Source organism: Pteropus alecto, unplaced genomic scaffold (genome assembly GCF_000325575.1).
Source record: "Pteropus alecto unplaced genomic scaffold, ASM32557v1 scaffold3, whole genome shotgun sequence".
Taxonomy (NCBI): domain Eukaryota; kingdom Metazoa; phylum Chordata; class Mammalia; order Chiroptera; family Pteropodidae; genus Pteropus; species Pteropus alecto.
The window spans coordinates 24853540-24872752 of record NW_006442484.1 but is presented as its reverse complement, the minus strand read 5'-3'; the positions used below and the strand labels follow the sequence as shown (position 1 = coordinate 24872752).

The 19213-nt window shown below is 30.7% G+C and overlaps 1 long non-coding RNA gene across 1 annotated transcript in view; it reads right to left on the bottom strand.

Annotated features, from left to right (window-relative positions):
* The window catches only part of LOC112470258, a 175109-nt gene that overhangs the window by 154982 nt on the left and 914 nt on the right, over positions 1-19213 (bottom strand). The window lies entirely within an intron of this gene.

Here is a 19213-nt window from a genome sequence, read left to right as displayed (position 1 = left end):
ATAGCATAAGTATTTTCCTCATATAGAAATGATATTTCTGACTTACCACTGATCACCTTACAATTATTTTTTTTCCTCTTAGCAATAAAGATTCTTCATTGAGCAATTTTTCATTTTATCTAGTCTCCCTTAACTCCAAATAACAAGTTTGAAGAGAAAGTTGATTAAAATATATGGTATAATCTTTGTCTAGGCAATTTTATCTTCCATGTTTAAACAAGAAGTCCTAAGAGTATTGGACTCATAAACTGTCTCTCAGTGCCATGGTGCAAAAGTGTTTAGTATTAATACTAAATAGTTCAGCTACATGGGCATACTAGCTATTAATCTAGATTCAGTCATTTGAAATGAGATAATGGAATGTCTCTATTAGTCTAAAGTTCACTCTGAATTTATCTATGAAGGAAACCAGCAAAAATTAAGACTATAATAAGATTTGGAAGAAAATATTGGTTAAATTTTACATACTATTTCCAAGTAGTCTTTAAACTGTTTTAACAGCATTAATTCACATATCCCCACTTAATATGTGCATTATAAATAAGGCTGATTCATTCAGATATAGAGATGACTCTTCTTGGAGATAGTTCATTTCGCTACATACATTTGAAGTTTTGAGGTATGGCCCAGTAATCTGTATTTTAACAGGCAAGTCAGATGATTCTGATGTAAGTGGTCTAGGGGTTATTATTACCCTTCAGAAAGTTCTCTAATCCCCCGATACATAAACAAGGTCATACAGAATTTTCAGACATCCTCCCTCAAGAGTCCAATAATTTATTCAGGTTCTTAAAGGGAGCCAAGACTCAAAAGAAGGTAAGTCACATTGCTTTAGGAAACCCTAAAGCCACAGTAAAAATATTCCTGACCAACAACGGGATTCCCATGACTTGCAAGATTTCTTTTAGTACTGCTAGTCCAGTCTCCTTTTTTAGCTTTAAGGGCAGTCACCTTGAAATTTTTATAAAATTACCAAATGCTAGCTTGGAAACTTTATCTAAACATCACTTTTTTCTTTTCAAGAGATTTTGAGATCTGTAGCTTTTCTTATTTGCTCTAGTTGCAGCTTTTACAATTTTTTTGCTCCTTCATTTTCTCAGTTTTGTTAAAATAAATTTTATTTTGCCCTTTGTTTAATGTAGATGTTAGGGAAACTATACAGTTGTTTTTTATAAATAATGTAATGGGCCTTGATAATGTCAAATTTTAAAGACTGCCCTTGTTTTTGAACGGCAGTCCAAGGGCATTATTTAAAAAGAAAAAAAAAAAGACTCTTAGGCCTTTTACTTGAAATTCTCTGTAGCTTACTCATAGCTATGAGAAATGTTTTACCTGTAAGTCATAAACCCCTTTTCTTTCTCTTAGAAACATATGCTTCTGATCAGTCATACAAAGGAAGATGCGACTTTAAAATGTCATATAGGCACTAAAAATAAATGGTAGGAAAAATGGCTAAAAAAGGGTAGAGATATACAATCACTGAACTTCTACTGTAGCAGAACCTTGTTCACAAGTTTGTTTAGTTATTCTAATCACTACAATGTAGAAAAAGAAAAGCATTTTTTTCTGAACCATAGCAACATCTACCTCATAGCTCTTATTATAATAGTGTTTCCTATTTATATCCACATAAATTCTTATAAAAGAGAAATCCTACATCTTCGTTAGAGCAAGAATACTAAATGCTAATTACTTATCTGCAACTAAACTACTCACCTGAGGTTTAGCAGGCTAATAGCACTTTTGTGCTTATCTTTTATGTATCTGTTCACAATAAAAGGTGAGCAACAAATCAGGAAGGGAGCTGCCCCCTTAAGTGGCCAGAGCTTTTCTATCCTTGTCACTCTCTCACAGTAAAATATGGGAAAGTATAAAGACACATTTAATTTGTTAAAAGACTACCCTATACTGTGAGAAGATCTCAACGTGTGTGTTTCATGTTAAGTTCTCCAACACTATTTAAGAAGAAAGTCAAATCCCCTTAAGGAATTCCACATACAAGCCTATAGGTATTAAAAGTTTTTTGTCTATGCTTGTAAGAGAGGAAAGGCAGAGGAAAGGCAGTGGAGACAAGGCACAATCTTCTTTTGCCCCAGTAATCAATCTCTGCATAAAAATATATATAACCTTACTTGCTCTAGAATAACTGGGTGGTAGTGTATGATGTGCATGAGTTGTGCATATGCGGGCTGACATGCAGGTTACAGTGGATCTTAGCCCTAGAATGATAATTCTTAGTACTGGTTGCACTTTAGCATCATCTGAGGAGCTTTAAAAAATATCAATACAACGGTCTCTACCCTCAGAGATTATGATTAAAATAAATACACATCTACTAGAACAACTATCTTAGATCTAGGAGAAAGAAGTATTGCTTTAACATGCAGAATTGCTCAAGATGGGGTAAGCAATTAATAAATTAATGGATATATATGGTAAAGATTAAATTGTACGTTATCAACACTGATACTGGAGTTTGAAAAAATAAAAAAGAAACACTATCATTGTCATTTATAGCAAGTATCATATTTGCCTATCATGAATTTCAATAATGATTACAAATATTATTAAATATACATCAAATTAACTGCTTAACTTTACTTAATTAGATGACAGAAATATAGAAATGGAGGTTCGTAGGGCTGGATACTCAACTCTGCCCACATACTATATGCTCAGATTTGATGGTCTTGAACTTATTTATAAGTTTAAAAAATTATAGAATATAGTACTCTCATTAAATATTAAATTGGACAATAGCCCAATATTATAGACCTCTGGATTCCCTTTTACTACATGAGGAGCAATAGCCTGTGCCCAAACTAATATCAAATATTTTGAAACATAACTGACAGGCCAGTACTCTTGTACTTAATTGATACTCACATAATATCATTTTTACATATAAAACTCCTTATTCCATATATTATCTTCATTTAGACGCTATATACTAATTTTGAAGAGAATAAAACTAACGAATATACAGTAGTAATTCAATAAAATTAAGATATTCAAAAATTAGATACAAATGGAGTTTCTATATGCGAAATACTTTTTCATTGGCTTGTGATTAAAATTTTAGAAGTGCTTTACCCTCATTTCTGATTACTATTTAAGCAGCAGTGGCTTCTGACATTTCAGCACTAAGTTTTCCTATATCTCTTTCAGTCCAGGGTAGGAAGTGATTTTAAAATCACTTAAGTACACCAGAAGAGCTTTCTATTTAAATGAATTCTTCAGCAAAACCTTTTCACCATTTACTTTACACTCTTTGTTCAATTTTTCATGTAACAGATTTCTTAAAATTTGGCACAATAAAGTGAAAATAGTATGTGTTCCTAAGAGATAAAACCACATATACCTGAAAAGTAGTTTAAAACATACAGGAGACAATATACCCTGACTATAAATAATATAAATGTGAAGTGGAATACATAAAGAAAATAAGTTTTCTTACAAATTAAAATATGTCCATATCATATTATATCTGGAAAAAGATACAGTATTATTATTTCTGAGACGACAGATATAAGGTCGTAAAGCAGAAGAGGCACTTTTAACTCCCAGCTATTATTTTTGTCTGTATTCTGTTGCACCATCTTTCTCTTTTGCCATATGCATTGTAGGTGGCATGTTTCCTTTTGTTACTACGTCTAGCTTTGCAGACTCAACTTTCAACTAGTTTATTTACTTCTCCAAGTGTGATCTTATAATTGTGCTTTGCTGTCCCCAAGTCAAACTAAATTACTAGGATGTGTACCTAGTTTTTCTATTTAATAGCCTTTAAAAAAAACAAAAATTCAAACTCTCTGTTACCTGAAAAAAATTTAAACAGTAACACCGAATATCAAATACAAAAACTATAATGGAAACATGAAATCATATAACTTTCTTACATATCCTTATATTTATCTATCAGTTTAATCAAAACCTTATATGTGATTGCAATGCCCTTTATAATTTATTCTGAAGTCTTTTCTTATCAGATATATCCAGGATTAGTCTATAGTTAACATGATTTCAAACCAGTGTTAGGTCAAAAGGATCCCAGAAAAAATTATCTTCTATCTTCCACCATCTTGGTTTTCCTTTTTCCAGCAAGTAAATTCAAGATAATTAAAGGAAACAACTTTCTTTGTGCTAAGGAAAATAAAAACACTGAAAAGTTATAGTAGACAAGAGCTTCAGGAACCACAGCACCAACATATGTGGCTTCCAGTGGCACAGGGATACCTTTAAAAATTTTTGTACAAATATGGATTTAGGAAAATCCTGAAAGACTATTTAGTAAATGTTAATGGAGAACTAAAAGAAAGTTAAAGAAATTCAAATAAAACAAACATGAAGAAATAAGTTTCAAAAGTATAATTCCTCATTCCAGTCCAAAGTATAATTCCTCATTCCAGTCCAAAGTATAATTCTACATTCCAGTCCAAAGTGGCTGGTCCACTTTCTAGGAACTTTCCTTACTTTCTTCTCTTTCAGCTTCCTGTTTTAATCGAGTGGCAGAAATAAGCAGAGTAGGAGGCAGGGGATCTTGGCCCTAGATATATCACTTGCTATATGATCTTGGATAAACCATTTACCTCTTCTGGGTCTCTATTTCCTCATCAGCAAAACTGTTTGCCTTTATTATTGCCACCTACAAGTCTTACAAGTCAATTTATATCTCTATTCTTTAAGTATCTGAAACAACTGTTTGCTGTTTCATCTTTGTAATGTTGATCACTCTTTAAGCTTTAGGGTACCTATCTTAATTGTTGCTGAATCTCTGGCTCATTGCAAGTAGTTAATATTTGTAGAACAAGTAACTGAATAAATATTTATGCTTCTTTATATCACTATAAAAAACCTGAGATCGCTTCTCAAGTCCTAGGACTCTCTTTACCTAACTGCATTTGTAATATGAATACATACACACAAATGTATGATTTTCTGGCTTATGAAAATATTAGTATTCCTCTGAGTCAGGATTTGTTGTCCCTTAGCAGCTGATGTTAGCCATAATAATAGTCTAAAATATCTACAGCAGTCTCATTTAAAGAGAATAATCCTTTTCACAAGCTATAACATTAAAAAAGACTATTTAAATATAACAATTTTTAGCAAAAATTTAAAGGAGTTTAATCACATCAGGATTTACAAAATAATTTTTTGAGTTTCAAACTGGGTTTATTAAGTGATTAGGTTGCCTAAGTCTATGCCCCTAATAGCAGAATGAATATATGAAAATAACAAAAAAGAGACATTTTGTGGAAACTGTTTACAAAATTTAGACATTATTTCATGTAGAAAATAGCAAGGATACTGTGTCTTTGAGTCAATATCTTGATATTTTAAACACACATAGAATTATTATTGTTTAGCTTTCTAGAATAAAAGTGGTATTTATATGAAAATCCCTGTAAATGTTTACAAATTTAGACTAGAATACTAAATTTTAAGCTTTGTTACCTTTAAAAAAATTCATAAAAAGTATTGTATATAATAATCCTAACCTTCTAAGCAACTATGAACAATAATTACAAATTTGAAATTAGATACTCTCCTATTACTTATTTGTCTAAGAAACCATTTATAAATCTCTCTTAAAGACTCTCTGAGTCTTTTAGTCGTCATCTATTTTCTGGATCCCAACCAAGTTCATCTTTAATTAATAAATTAGAAACACTATGTAATATCTGAAACAAGAAAAAAGAAACATCTATTTAAAATCTTTGTCTTTATAAAAATGTACATACTGTTCTCATAATCCTAGTGCTTTTCAAAAGTTTATTCTACAATAATTTATTCTTTGAAATCTGGAATCGCTTTTCACAAAAACTACATATTAAGTATGACAGTTAAGTTTCTAGGGTGGCTCAGAAAAGTACTCATATTATATAGTACTAGAATACTGATGAGAAATAGGGAAGGAGTTTTTGATCTAGTTCATCAAAGGTGGGGGTTGATGGGAGCCAGTTTATAACTAAAAAAGGATACTCAACCCTCAAATGTCCTAAGGGATAGCTAGGCCAGTTCTTAACTTCAATTAGTCTAATCCTATTTAAAACAATTTTTCTCATACAACCTTTCAGTGAATCGACCTTAAGAGATCTCATCCGAAGGAGACAGCCAATGACACTTATGAAGAACAGAATAATATGCCTTTAACATTTATTTTGCCAACCGATAGGTTGTTGCTTGAATCCTTAATAAGGATGAGAAATACCTTGGCTCAACATACTGACATATGAAATATTTCAAATTCTAATTTTAGTCTTTCTACTGATTTTCCTACTATAATGCTTTAAAAGGTCCTGAACTTTCTGTATGTCTCAGTTTCTCAGTTTCTCTGGTAAATAATCGCGATGTTTTTCCGCTCTCTCTCAACAATAAAGTAAAGAAGTAAAAAATAATGTAAAGTATTTGGCGAATATAAAATGCTATATAAAAGTCTGACATACTTTTCAAGGAACTGTAAATTAAGCTAAATTTGTTTTATTCTGCCAAAGAAAAATTACTAATTTACTAAAAATATTCATCATTATTTTTTTCTATATTACAACTAATATATAGCTAATACATACAATCACTATAAGTTAACACTTTTATGGCATTTAGTATTTGCCAGGCATTTTTAAAGCTAATATATAAATATCTTATCAAATAACCCTAAGGTGAGTACAATGAAATTTATCCTTAAAATTAAATACTGAAATTTATCCTTAAAATTATCACACCCATTTTACTGAGGAAATGGAAGCATGGAATGTCACATAATATGTGGTAGAGTAGGGATTTAAATCCAGACAGTCCGGCTCTAGAGTCCAGGCTCTTAATTTTTTGCAATATTGCCTATTTAATGTGGGGAAACTAAGACAAAGAAAGAAAACCTATTCACATATTAATTCACTTAATAAAAATTACCAAAAGCACTGCTGTAAGCTATAACTAGAATATTTACATTAATAAGTGTGAACATTTATTCAAATTTTCTAATATTTGGGTTCCACATTTATAGGTGCCCATTTTACTAGCAAAGTGCAAGAAATCAAAAAGATGAAGTGAATCAAGTCTTTATCTGCAGAATTTCAGGGAAGTTTTAAAGTAGTTTTAGGAGTAACAGATAAATTTATATTTTTTAAAGAGAAAAAAATTAAAAATTTAATGCATATATAATTTTGCAAGAATTCTGAAAGATGGTTATTACTAATAATAGAAGCAGAGAAAGGAAAGCAAACGAAGTTTTAGTGAATGTCCACAACATGTGAGGACTTCATATGAGCTCTATCATTTAATAGTCACAACTCTGTGAGAAATGTATCACTATACTAATTTTATAAATAAAGCCCAGAATCTTAATAGCTCACCAAAAGTTGCATACTATAGTATTTAGTATATGGAGCCAGTGTTCAAACCCAGGTATGTCTCTGAAGCCCTAAAGATTGTTCCCTATTAATAAAAAGAGTAAAATGGTTATCATTGATCATTTGTGAATACTGTAGTTAGAAAAGTATAGAAGCATACTACTAAGAAGTTCAGTATTTAATTTTAAGGATAAATTTCATAACCTTTCTTTCTGAAAACTGTAGGGTTATAACAACAGAAAAATGGTATTTGTCAATTTTGCATTCTTAATATGTTTTTGCATAGATGCTCATAAGTAGTAAAGTAATATGAAGAAAAATTCCTGAAGTGTGTCCTTTAGAATTTTTTTTCTGGTTGTTAAGAAGATTAAAAATGCTTAGCACAGTGAATGGCACAAAGTAATAAATGCTAGTGAATACTACTGCAGTAAAAAATACTGTCCGGTATTCTTTACTCGTAATCATGTTTCTAAACTTTATTTGATAAAGAAACCTTAAAGGGAGGTGTGTCATACCTATTAATTTATCACAGAACTAGGGATTTTTGGAATACACTTGGATAGACAAGTAAGAAGCTGTAAAATAGGTAACGTATCAATTCCTGAATAATTCCCAAGTGATTCTTCATTTCTAGTTAGAAAGTACACTGATCCCTTAGAGTTATTAGATAAATTTAGTAAACTGTCTTTTCAAATACTAATAAGCTTCCCAAACACTTATGGTCTATGAATCATCAGTGGTCTGCTAGACACTCCATGAAAAAATAAATCAATGCTAGTGATATTGTCTCATTTAGAATGTTATGTAAATAAGTAAAAAATCAAATAAGTGAATAAATAATCACTAAATTCAATTCTGCAGTTCGTAAATTTAGATGTTAATCTGCTTTCGAAGCATAGTTCACCATACCTGAGAATGCTAGAAAGGTAAGTTCGAGATTGGGTTATTTAGATGCATTGGCAGAATTCATCAACTAACAGAATGTGATGTACCCTGTCTATTCAATGAAAGCTTGCATATATTTTACCTCTTCCTTAAAATTTAACAAACCTTTGTGATATTTTGGTTTTAATAATGTTCAAGGGACATAATCAATTTTTATAATGTTCTTAATATTTGAGGCATTTCTTGAAACTTCAGTTATTAGACTGTATATTATTTAATATGATCAGAAACTGGTGTTCAGAAGTTTAAAACTTAAAGATCAACATGAAATATTTTATTGACAATGGTTTAAGTTAAATGGAAAATAAGAATTAAAAATTAAATTTCTTCAACTTTGTCTTTAAAAGTACTACTCTGAGAAACATCAATATTTTCAAGGCTAACGTCAAGGTCTAAAATAGTTAATGTAACTTAGTACTTTATAATTACTTCTGACTGTATTAATTACTTTAAAAGTAGCCAAAATAAAGTTGGTATTTTATTGCTATCATTTTTCAATTCTGCTTTTCTTAAAAGAATTTAAAAAATTTTTGTATTCTAATACCATTGACACAAATATGCCTTCGATTTAGAACATTCAGTTTGCGAGTGTAATATTTTCTACCCTATTTTGGTTTGCTCCAGATGTCACACTATTTCACATCCAGGTGGCAGCTGAGGGTCTTCTTAAGTTGTCCAATACGATGTGTCCCCTACAACCACTTGCTATGATCTCTTATACCAACCTAGCATGTGTCCCCTACAACCACTTGCTATGATCTCTTATACCAACCTAGGCCTTTTTTCCTGTTATTCACAATTTAGTTAATCACACCTAGGACCTTCTCCTACATATATACAGACATCAATTTTAACCCCTTTTCTTGTTTTTCTTTTTTAATCTCTACCTGGTTATATTTAGGGAACAATTCATTACTTTCTATTGTTATCTGTGTTAAAGGAGTTTTATGAGACCTGACCACTATAACAATGATTCCATAGGAAAAAGCTTTATGAATTTTAAACTGAAATATAAACAAACTCCTGTAACAGTACCCTTTTATAAGTAGTAGTAAATTTTTTGGATTTAACATAAAGAACATTAATCTAAGTTTAAATATTAACCCTAAGGATAAAGACAACCTTGGCCAACAACATCCTGCAGTTTGGCTCCTAAATGACTCCCAAGCATCACCTTTACGTCTCTCTAGTTCTTACCTTGTGTCACTTTGACCTTAATTTAATGTTAGGTACTATGCTCTCTTCCCACTCAGGACCTTTGTACATACTGTTCCTTCCTTCCAGAATACTTTTTTCTCCCCATGATCAAGTTAACTCACATTAGCAAGATTTCAACTAACCAAATACTATCTCGAAAAAACAAAACAAAACAAAACTCCCCTTGAATCCCAGTGATGGGTTAAAATATCTTTCTAAATGCCCTCATATTAAATACCATGTACCTCTCCACAGCAATTTGAACAGTTCCAAGTTTGCATTTATATTCTCATTATATTATTGATAACCTTCTCTAGCTCTAGGATTTAAGTTCAAAAGATTAAGACCCATTTCTATTTTTATCACTATTCCAGTTAGCACATAATAGGCATCAACATATATTTGCTGAAGAAAGATACTGGCAAACCACTGGTTAAAAAAAAAAGATAAGGAGCACTGAGTCAGTGATGCCTACATACTTTTTAAAAAATTACTATGAATTTTCAGGTGAAAACAAAATACAAAGCCATTTGATAGAACTCTTTAAACTTGTTATTTTTTAGGAAAAAGAGTTCAATTCATGGTGGTAGGGGTAGGTAGGATGGTAATTTACATGATGGGGCCAGTTGGAAATAAATCAGATGCAAATAGAACTTGTAAATTAAATGGAGAAAACATAAGCTATATCTTTTTGTTATTTTTAGAATTTATTTATATATAAGATTTGTAGTTTTAATTATGTACTATTAACTATCGATCCTAGGGACCAACCTGGGTATGAATTTTAATTATGAAAGGAAAAAGAACCTCAGTTAGTATCCTTGGATAAAATTTTCCTGTTTTAACTATAGTGTTTCATTTCCAGCACATATTCAGAATATATTCGCTTTAGACGCCAACAGATTTTCCAGTCATAATTGCAAGGAGCTATTTATTTATTTTTTTTAATGCAATTATTTCTCTTTTCTAACCTGCATTCTGGAAAATAAAGTTTTAAAACATAACTGTTAGGTATAGTATTTCTAACCACTTTCCTAATTTACCAGGTTATGCTGAATTTTAATCCTGGCTTTCAAATTAGTAAAAATAAGCTTCCTCATCCCCTCATCCCATTGGAAGCTTTGTCTTAACTTGAATTACTCTCTTCAGTGCCAATCTAGGATCTCTCCTCTACCTAAACTCTGATTAACTCCTGTCCTCCCAGGAAGTCCACTGTGATTAACTCTACAGAATTCTAATTGCTTCTCTACTCTGCATATTTACATACTCAGTTTGATGTTATTTCACAAAGGCTCCTGAAGTGTTTTTCAAGTACATGTTTCACTCTTTTTTTTTTAAAAAAAAGGGACTTAATCTTAAAACCTAGTTTTGTTTTTGTCTTCTATTCAAACTAGTACCTGAATATAGAAAACATTAGAAAAATATGTTAAGTGACTATGCCATCTGTATTTTGAATAAGCATGTAATAATTTGGATCACTGATTTAAAAAAGAAAAGTCCATGTTAGGCCCATACATTATATCTTAAATCAGACTGAAACTGACTTACTGTCTACCACTTTATGACTGATATTCTAAACCACCGGTTCTCCAGTTTACATTTTCCCAGGATAGTGAGAAACGTATTTTGCAATAAAAAAGCAAAATATTTAAAAATCAGGATGCATTATGTCCATTGTCCCTCCCTCAACTGACTAGGGTTTTCACTCTGTTAAATAAGATGAAATCAGTCTAAGAGACTTTATTCTATATCAAGCTATGATGATTGTTACCCAATACTCAATTTTCTTCAAGGTATTCAAGGCATATTTTCATGTGACTATTAGGGGCTAGAACTGCAATTTTCCTGGGTCATTCTATATCTCATTCCTTTAATATAAAAGTATATCTTCTTATGATAAAATTACATGAATAGAGGCTTATCGTTAAAAATAAATCCAAGTAATGCTAAAGTATACAAAACAATAAGAGTCCTGCAACCTTCCACCATCCCATATACATGCTTTCTATAAACCAAGGATATAATTTGGTACATATTTATCAGATCTTTTCTTAATATATTCATATAAATATAAAGCATGTTATATACAATCTATTTTATAAATATGGGAATATAGCATAAATATCATATGCAAATATATACTTGACTACGTTGCATGCATATTATTCTGTATGTGTATTTTTTTATATAAATGGGATCATATTGTGCATACTATTTTGTGACTTATTTTCAACTTAGCTTATCTTAGAGCTAAGTTGTTTCCATGTTTTTAGCCTACAAATCCAAATTTTGCATGGTTTTTGTTAGTCTGTATCTTCAGATACTATATAGGTAGTATTCCTAATTGTCTATCTTATAACAGTCCAAAACAAACAATTTCTTTTAGTGTCCAGAAAAATGAGTAATATAAATTTTTCATTGTAATATTTCTTAATTAAAATTTAAAGTGTTTTAGCAAGTATTCATTCAATTTAGTAATTTTTCATCTTTTCTAAAATGTTTAAACCACCTACAAATTTATATTACAATAATATATATATATATAAAGAATGTGTAGATTAGTAAGTCAAGGTCTAAAGTTAAAAAGTAAATTTTATTTTTACAAAAAAGAAAAAGCAACATATAGCAAATTTGCCTATTAATTAGAAAATTTAAACAAATACACATACAATTCATTTTCTAACTCGGTGAGGTAAATTTTGCAAAAACAGAGAAGCTGCTGAAGAAATGGTTTTAAAGAATTCTTAACCGGTTTAGAAAGAAAAAAATAACTTTTAAAAGTTTACTGACACATTTAGAACATAGAAACCACAAATAGCAGGAGCAGCAGACCAGAAAAGCAACATAAGATTAAATTAAAATCTGTATTATGTGGATCTAGTCTCCTCCCATTCATGTAAAACCACTGGAATAATAAAACTACTACTTTTTTTCCTAATAGGCAACTATTGCTATGTTCTTCAAACTAAAAACAGTAGTCACAGCAATTGGATAGCAAACTAACATTTACTACAGAATTTACTAATCTTAAAACTAAATTGGGGCCATTTAAATAAGATGTGCAATAATACAAACTGGATCAAAAGAAATTGTTAAAGGAAATGCTATACTATTTATAGTAGAAATAAGCTTCATTTTTAGACTTCTATGAAATAATTAAATGATAATACCTCCTAAATGAACAAAAGTATTCATAAAGAGTGGCATGATATGAAAAGCCCATGGCTACACAAAATCATTGCCATCATTACTGGGGATATCTGTAGCTGGTATGAGCTTCCTGATATATAGTGAACTGAACACTGTAGCTTTAATTGAAGTTTGAATTTTATAAACAGTTAGATGTCTGGCTCTGGCCTGCATTCTAATACCATCAGCAGAACAGAGATGGGAAGCATAAACAAACCTTTTAACTAGATTACAGTCTCTAAAATGGCCAAGAAATCCTTCAGCACAAACTCCTGTATGACAAATGTGGAAGAAGAAAATGATTTTGGAATAATGGTAAAAAATAGGCCCTACATTTCTCTCATTACTGGAACATATTTTTGACTTTCTAAATATTTTGATACTGCTTAATATTCATTAATGATAAACTTTACATTTAACCTTTCAAATAAATAAAAATCCTTTTTTTATCTTACATAGCAGCTGCTTTTTAGATCAGTATATCTCAAGTAAGGAAGCTATTTAAAAATCAATACCTTCTTTGGTTGAATGCAGAATATTTCCCTCCCCCAACATCAGTGCAGTGAGTGTATGTACAAAGCCTAGATTATTATTTTTAGGTACTAGTAACATTAAGAATGTATGGATTAAGTTAATTAGTGGTCAACAGATTAGCAGACACTTCTGGACTCAAGGTAAATAGAAAACAATAGCTTTGAATATAAGGATAAATCTAATTTAGTACTTGGTCAACCATAAGAAACAATTTAGGTTTACTTCTAACTTCTGAGATACAGACATTAATTATTTTTTTAAAGGCAGCAAAAGAATGTAAGTTGTAATACTAGCACTATACAGAAATGTTTCCTCTCATTAATGAATCTTGGTTGATTGGCAAAGAATCCAGTGAAACATGGATGAGCAAAAATTTTTCACCATTGCAAGGTTGGTAACTGATTTATATAACTGATTTTAGTCCTTTGAAACAATACGTTCTAATAAATTACACAATGACACAGATTTAATTACAAGTTCTCTAAGAAAAGGTTATTTAGGTCAACTGAAATAAGGACTTAAATCAGAATTAGTCTTATCCAACTCTGAATGAAGTATATGCTTTTCACCAGATGTATCATTAGTGATTATCTTCTCCATTATGTCCAGCTACATTAAAAGATATACCTTAATAGATGTTAAGCCTGGTTCTCACATTGTCTCTCTGAAGTTATACTGAGTCACTTCAACTTCTGAAATCTTACATGATAAAGAAATACCTCAAACAGAAATGCTTAAGTTAGAATCTTTACTTTGAATTGAATTACCTTTAGATTATCTAAGAAAATTATTTGGGACCATAGACTTAATAATCCCATTAACTATTCAGATTGTTCTTAAAAGCAAGATTTGTTATAAACTTTCCTTTCTGAAGTATAATAGATGACATAGAAAAGTTCCTTAGCATTTAAAAAAATTTCTGAACTCCATGGGTCATAATGCGTTGACATAACACTTACAGGAAAATAGTCAACATAAGTATACAGGATGAATGTATATTTACTTAGGATGTACATAAAAGTTATTTGCTTAATAAAATAGAATTTTTAAAAATTATATTTTCCTCCTAAAAGCAAAGGATATACAAATCAAATCTGGTTAACTGGGTCAAAAAAGTATTTTAATTCAGTAGCTGCTTTAAAGAACTATATAATAATTTAGGCATCTAGAGGATCCAACAAGTTGTCCATTCTTACACTAAAAATATTTAACTCTAAGTAGTACTAAAAAAAAAAAAGGAGTACATTAAACTTAATCCTATTATTATGAAAATAATGCAAAATCGAAGGTCCATAAGGTACGTGTACATACATCAAAACACTAGGCAATATAAACTCCCCTTTGCTTAGAGGTTTTCCACTATCAACAGTTATATAAAAATTTTCATAGTAAATATTCATTGGGTCACAAATTGTTGGAATCTCCAAACTTCATGTACTAAAATGCTAAATTTAACTCCATGAAAGATAAAGGAAGTTTAATATGTAGAAGGCCTAAGCGTCATTTTTGCCATACAAAGCCTGCTTTACGTATATTTTACTTCAAGATGCACACTGCTCTGCATCTATGTTCCTTATAAAGGCCTGGGTTTTTTGTTTTCCTGTCCTTGAAAACTTAGACATTTCCATCACTCTATCAATAAGCTACTGGGGCCATGATTTTACTAATGTTTATCAGAGTACTTACTGATAAAACTCTTTATTGCGACTGTTTTGAGTTAGAACATGTCATGAATTTACTGTGATGGAGTATTTTGCCGCTATATAATAAAATGCTGTTCTGTCAGTAATAGGTTTCCTCATTTCTAACATGGGGACAATGTTACAAAGTTCACTGGACCACTGTAAGAACTGACTGGGATAGATATGTTTATCACAATGCTAGGCACTTATAATAAATGCTAAGTATAATTATCATTAAAATGGAAAATTAAGCATGAATGTGAAAGAGATCGGAATTGACCCTCAGAATTCTATTTGCCTTCACAAGATACTCTATCTACCAGAAAGGGATCCCCTCCTTTTAAATTGTGAATCAGTATTATTCTAAAAGGTATATTTTAGTATTATTCTAAAAGGTATACTTTAGGAGGGCAAAGAAAAACCAGGAAATCTCTTTCTCTCTAATATACTTTAAATTACATATAAAAGCCATGACAGGAACCAAGATAGTATTCTTTGTTTTTGAAATATCCATTGACTAAGAAACTTCCAAGTCATTTTACTAAAGTTAAAGTAACAATATCACATAATAAAGATTAAAAATTGCAACTAATTTAGAACTAGAACTGGGAAGTTTCTTATGAGAATCTTGAAGGAATATATCTAGTACACATTAAAAATTCCAAAACTAGTGTATACTATACTTATTCCATGATAATTAAATAATACTGTCAGCCTAAACTATAGTAGAAAATAACTAAATGCTCAAAATGATAATGTACAATGATTTCCAATGAACCATGAAAGATAACCTGTTATATGAGATATATTAAAAAAAAAGTTACTTTTGAGAAAAAAAGTTAAGTTGGGAAAGTTTTTTCTTTTTTGGTAATAATTTATTAAGAGATACTTTAATGAACGGTGTTGGTCATCTTTAAATAAAAGTATATAGCAATAAGATACTAGCAATGATAGCCACATAGACTATTTTCATGACCTAAAATTAGTGAATTATATACAGAATAGAAATCCCCAGAATACAGTATTAAGTGGAAAAGTTTTTTATATTTTTCTATTTTAATAAAATACAGCAATATCATTGTTAAACATGCATTTTCCACCTAACAGTATCCATTTAGTTATTATAAAATTTATTTAGGTAAAAACATCAAAATAAAGATATGACCAATACACTTCTGGAATACAATTAAGATATCTCTTCACATTAACTGTAGGGACCATCCTTGTTTCTCAGATGCCTAGCACAGTGCCTGACAGACAGTAGATACTCAATAGATGTTTAATGAATAACTAAGTACAATCTGTTTTGCACATACAATCAAAATCCAGACAAGTTTGCAAAGGTACGTAAGTTGGACATAGGCTTTCTGGCTGACTTCATGGGGTCCCACTGATGACTAGGAGTAAATCTTCATATCCATAGAAAACTGGAAAGTTGATAATTGTCTGGGTAAGGACCAAAAAAACAAAGTCAGGGAAACATGTCACCTAAGTAACAGTTGCTTTATAGAGCTGGTAAAAGCTGCCCAATCATTCTGACAATCTACTGCACCAGTCACTCAGTGAAATGAAATTGAAGTGTATCCTGAACATTTGCTAGTATATTTTTAACTGGAATTTTTTGATCATCTCTTATTTAAAATAAATCACTTTTGTCAAATAGTGAATTAGAGGGACTATGTTTTTACTTATTAAAAGTACTATATTGTTAAGAGGATTTAACAATATCATATGGCTATTAAAAAAAGTGAGACCTACAGTAAAGATAAAAAAAAATTCATGGTAGTGAAGAAACTGTAGCAAGGAGGAAAGAAGAAAGGAGGAAAGGAATCTCATATATGGGAATAAAGAAATTCAAATATGCTCAACTCTAATATCAATTACAATTAGCAGGCCCTACTGTGCACCAGACACTGTGCTGTGAGGGATATAAACACTAATGAGATAAAATTAGCCTTAAATAATTCATAGATCAAGACTACAAGTAAACATTTATAATACAATATGCATTATTCTTATATACATGGGTCCTTAATACAAGAGTACCAAGAATATTTACTAATTAGCAAGAAGTATGGGGGAAAAAATAAGCATTTAGGGGAAGCTGAAATATTCCAAAATAGTAGTACTCTACCTTTTTTAAAAAAATCAACTACAAATTATTAAATTATAAATGGACAAAATTATGGCTTTAAAGCATTTACCTTAATATTCCTGGAAAAATATGCCTTCATATAAAACTATTAAGTGCTATACACAGAATTGTGCATGATTGTTTCATTTCTGACAAAGGAAAATGAGGTAGTGCAGCAGAATGAATGTCAAGAGACCTGAGTTCTCTGGTCCCTATTCTGCCCACTTATAGGCCCTGGAACCTTGGGTAAATTCCTCAAGCTCTTGATCTTGAGTTGGATAAAGTGACCTCCAAGATATCACATCGCTGAAAATTACAATCCTAAAATATATCCTAATGCTTAAAAAAAAAAAAAACAACCCATAATAAAAATAAATGGTTTTCTAAATGTAAATCATTATTCAGCCTAAGGAAGTATGGAATCTTCCAACCATACCAGGTAACTCTGGGGGTGGTGGCATAAGAAATGTTTTCAAAGGAAAACAGAAACAAAGTAAAGGTATGATCAAGACTATAAATTTTCACTCAGATGAGCAACTACTACTCCAATGATCTTCATAATTACCTTTCCTTAAAATTGATTTCTTCACTAAGTCTACTTATGTTAAAGTTGCTGGGGTATTAAGGGAAAGACAAGAAATCCTAGGTAGATCTGGAATAGTAGTATTAATGTTAGGAGAAAAACTTGAACTTGGCACAAATTTCTGCTAACGTGCACCATTTACACCTCAGAGAAAGGTAAGAAACTGTTCAAATTTATAACAGAAAGGAGATAAATAAGACCATATTGTTTACGGCTACACAGCTTTTTTTTCCCTGGGTATAAGTGTCTACTTTTGCACACAGTTGATAATTACAATTTTACAGAACAAGTTTCTACATATGCAATGCTTTTCTGCCACTAAAATATAACTATTATGTTTTAGCTTTAACATCAAGAAAATTTAAAAAAATAAATAAAAGTATTATCATGTCTTTATTATATTTATATCAAGTATCCTCCTAGATTTTTCTTCAATCCTTTCTAGTTGATCAAATTGCTGTTTTCATATTACCAGTCTGATCACAAAATTGCTGCTTTACAGAAGAATATTTTTTGCTGACATAAATTATGGGATCAGAAATACCAATGCAGTAACAAAAAAGGGTGTGAGAGAGACAGAGAGAGAGGAGTGTGTGTTTGTGTGTGTGTGTGTGTGTGTGTGTATGAATGTGTGCATTCATCTTCAAGGAAAGGATAAAGAAATATATGCATGAAGTAAATACCACCTCCAAAGTAAGCCCTAATAAAAGGCCTGCATCAGAAACATACTTTCTAGCATTTGTGAAAGCCATTCACTAAGAACATATCATGTAAAAATAGAGAATAGTGATTTTTATCAAGATTGTTATTCTGTAAAGATAAATCTAGATTTATCTTTCAATTTAAGTCTAACTACAACAATATACTAACTCCAACTTCGTGATTTTTTGAGTCACAAAAACATATCTTAGAAATTTGTCTCCTTTCAATATAGTGAGCAATTTCGTTCAGTACCCCAAGAGATGAAAAATCTGTCTCAATTTACAACATTAAATAAATAATTCAGTTAAAAATGAAAGTGGTACCAATCCAGCAAACTATTGATGGAGAGGTCTGGCCAGCCAGAACATAAAGTTTTCAATGGGGATTACTTGTTCAGACAAGTTACAAAGATTAGAAAAAATATCCAGATTAATTATGAAATAGCTAATATTTTCATTTTATGGAAAATATTAGGAACGTATGTGGGGAGAGACAATACAAGTGGTATTTAAACTTTAAGCTTTTTAAGCTTTGAACTTTATATGCTGATATGTGAAACCAATATTTAACAACAACAAAAAAAAGCAATAATACTAGTCAAAACCTAACCAAAGGCCTCCACCAACTAAAAATTTGAAATTTTCGATGCAAGTCAGACAAAACGAAAAAAAGAAAATTAAACCCAGAAAGCAAAAACCAATCAAGTCTGTTCCAACACTGAAGTCAATATCCAAATCACATACAGAACCAAAAAGGGGAAAACACTCAGGTCTACAAATGGATAAGCAGTTCCAATACAATCCAGATCCCGACATTTTCCCACTCAGAAACAAATGCAGTGGAGCTTTTCCAGGGAAATAGAAAAAAAGCTCTCCAAATAATTTTTTTTTAAGTGACA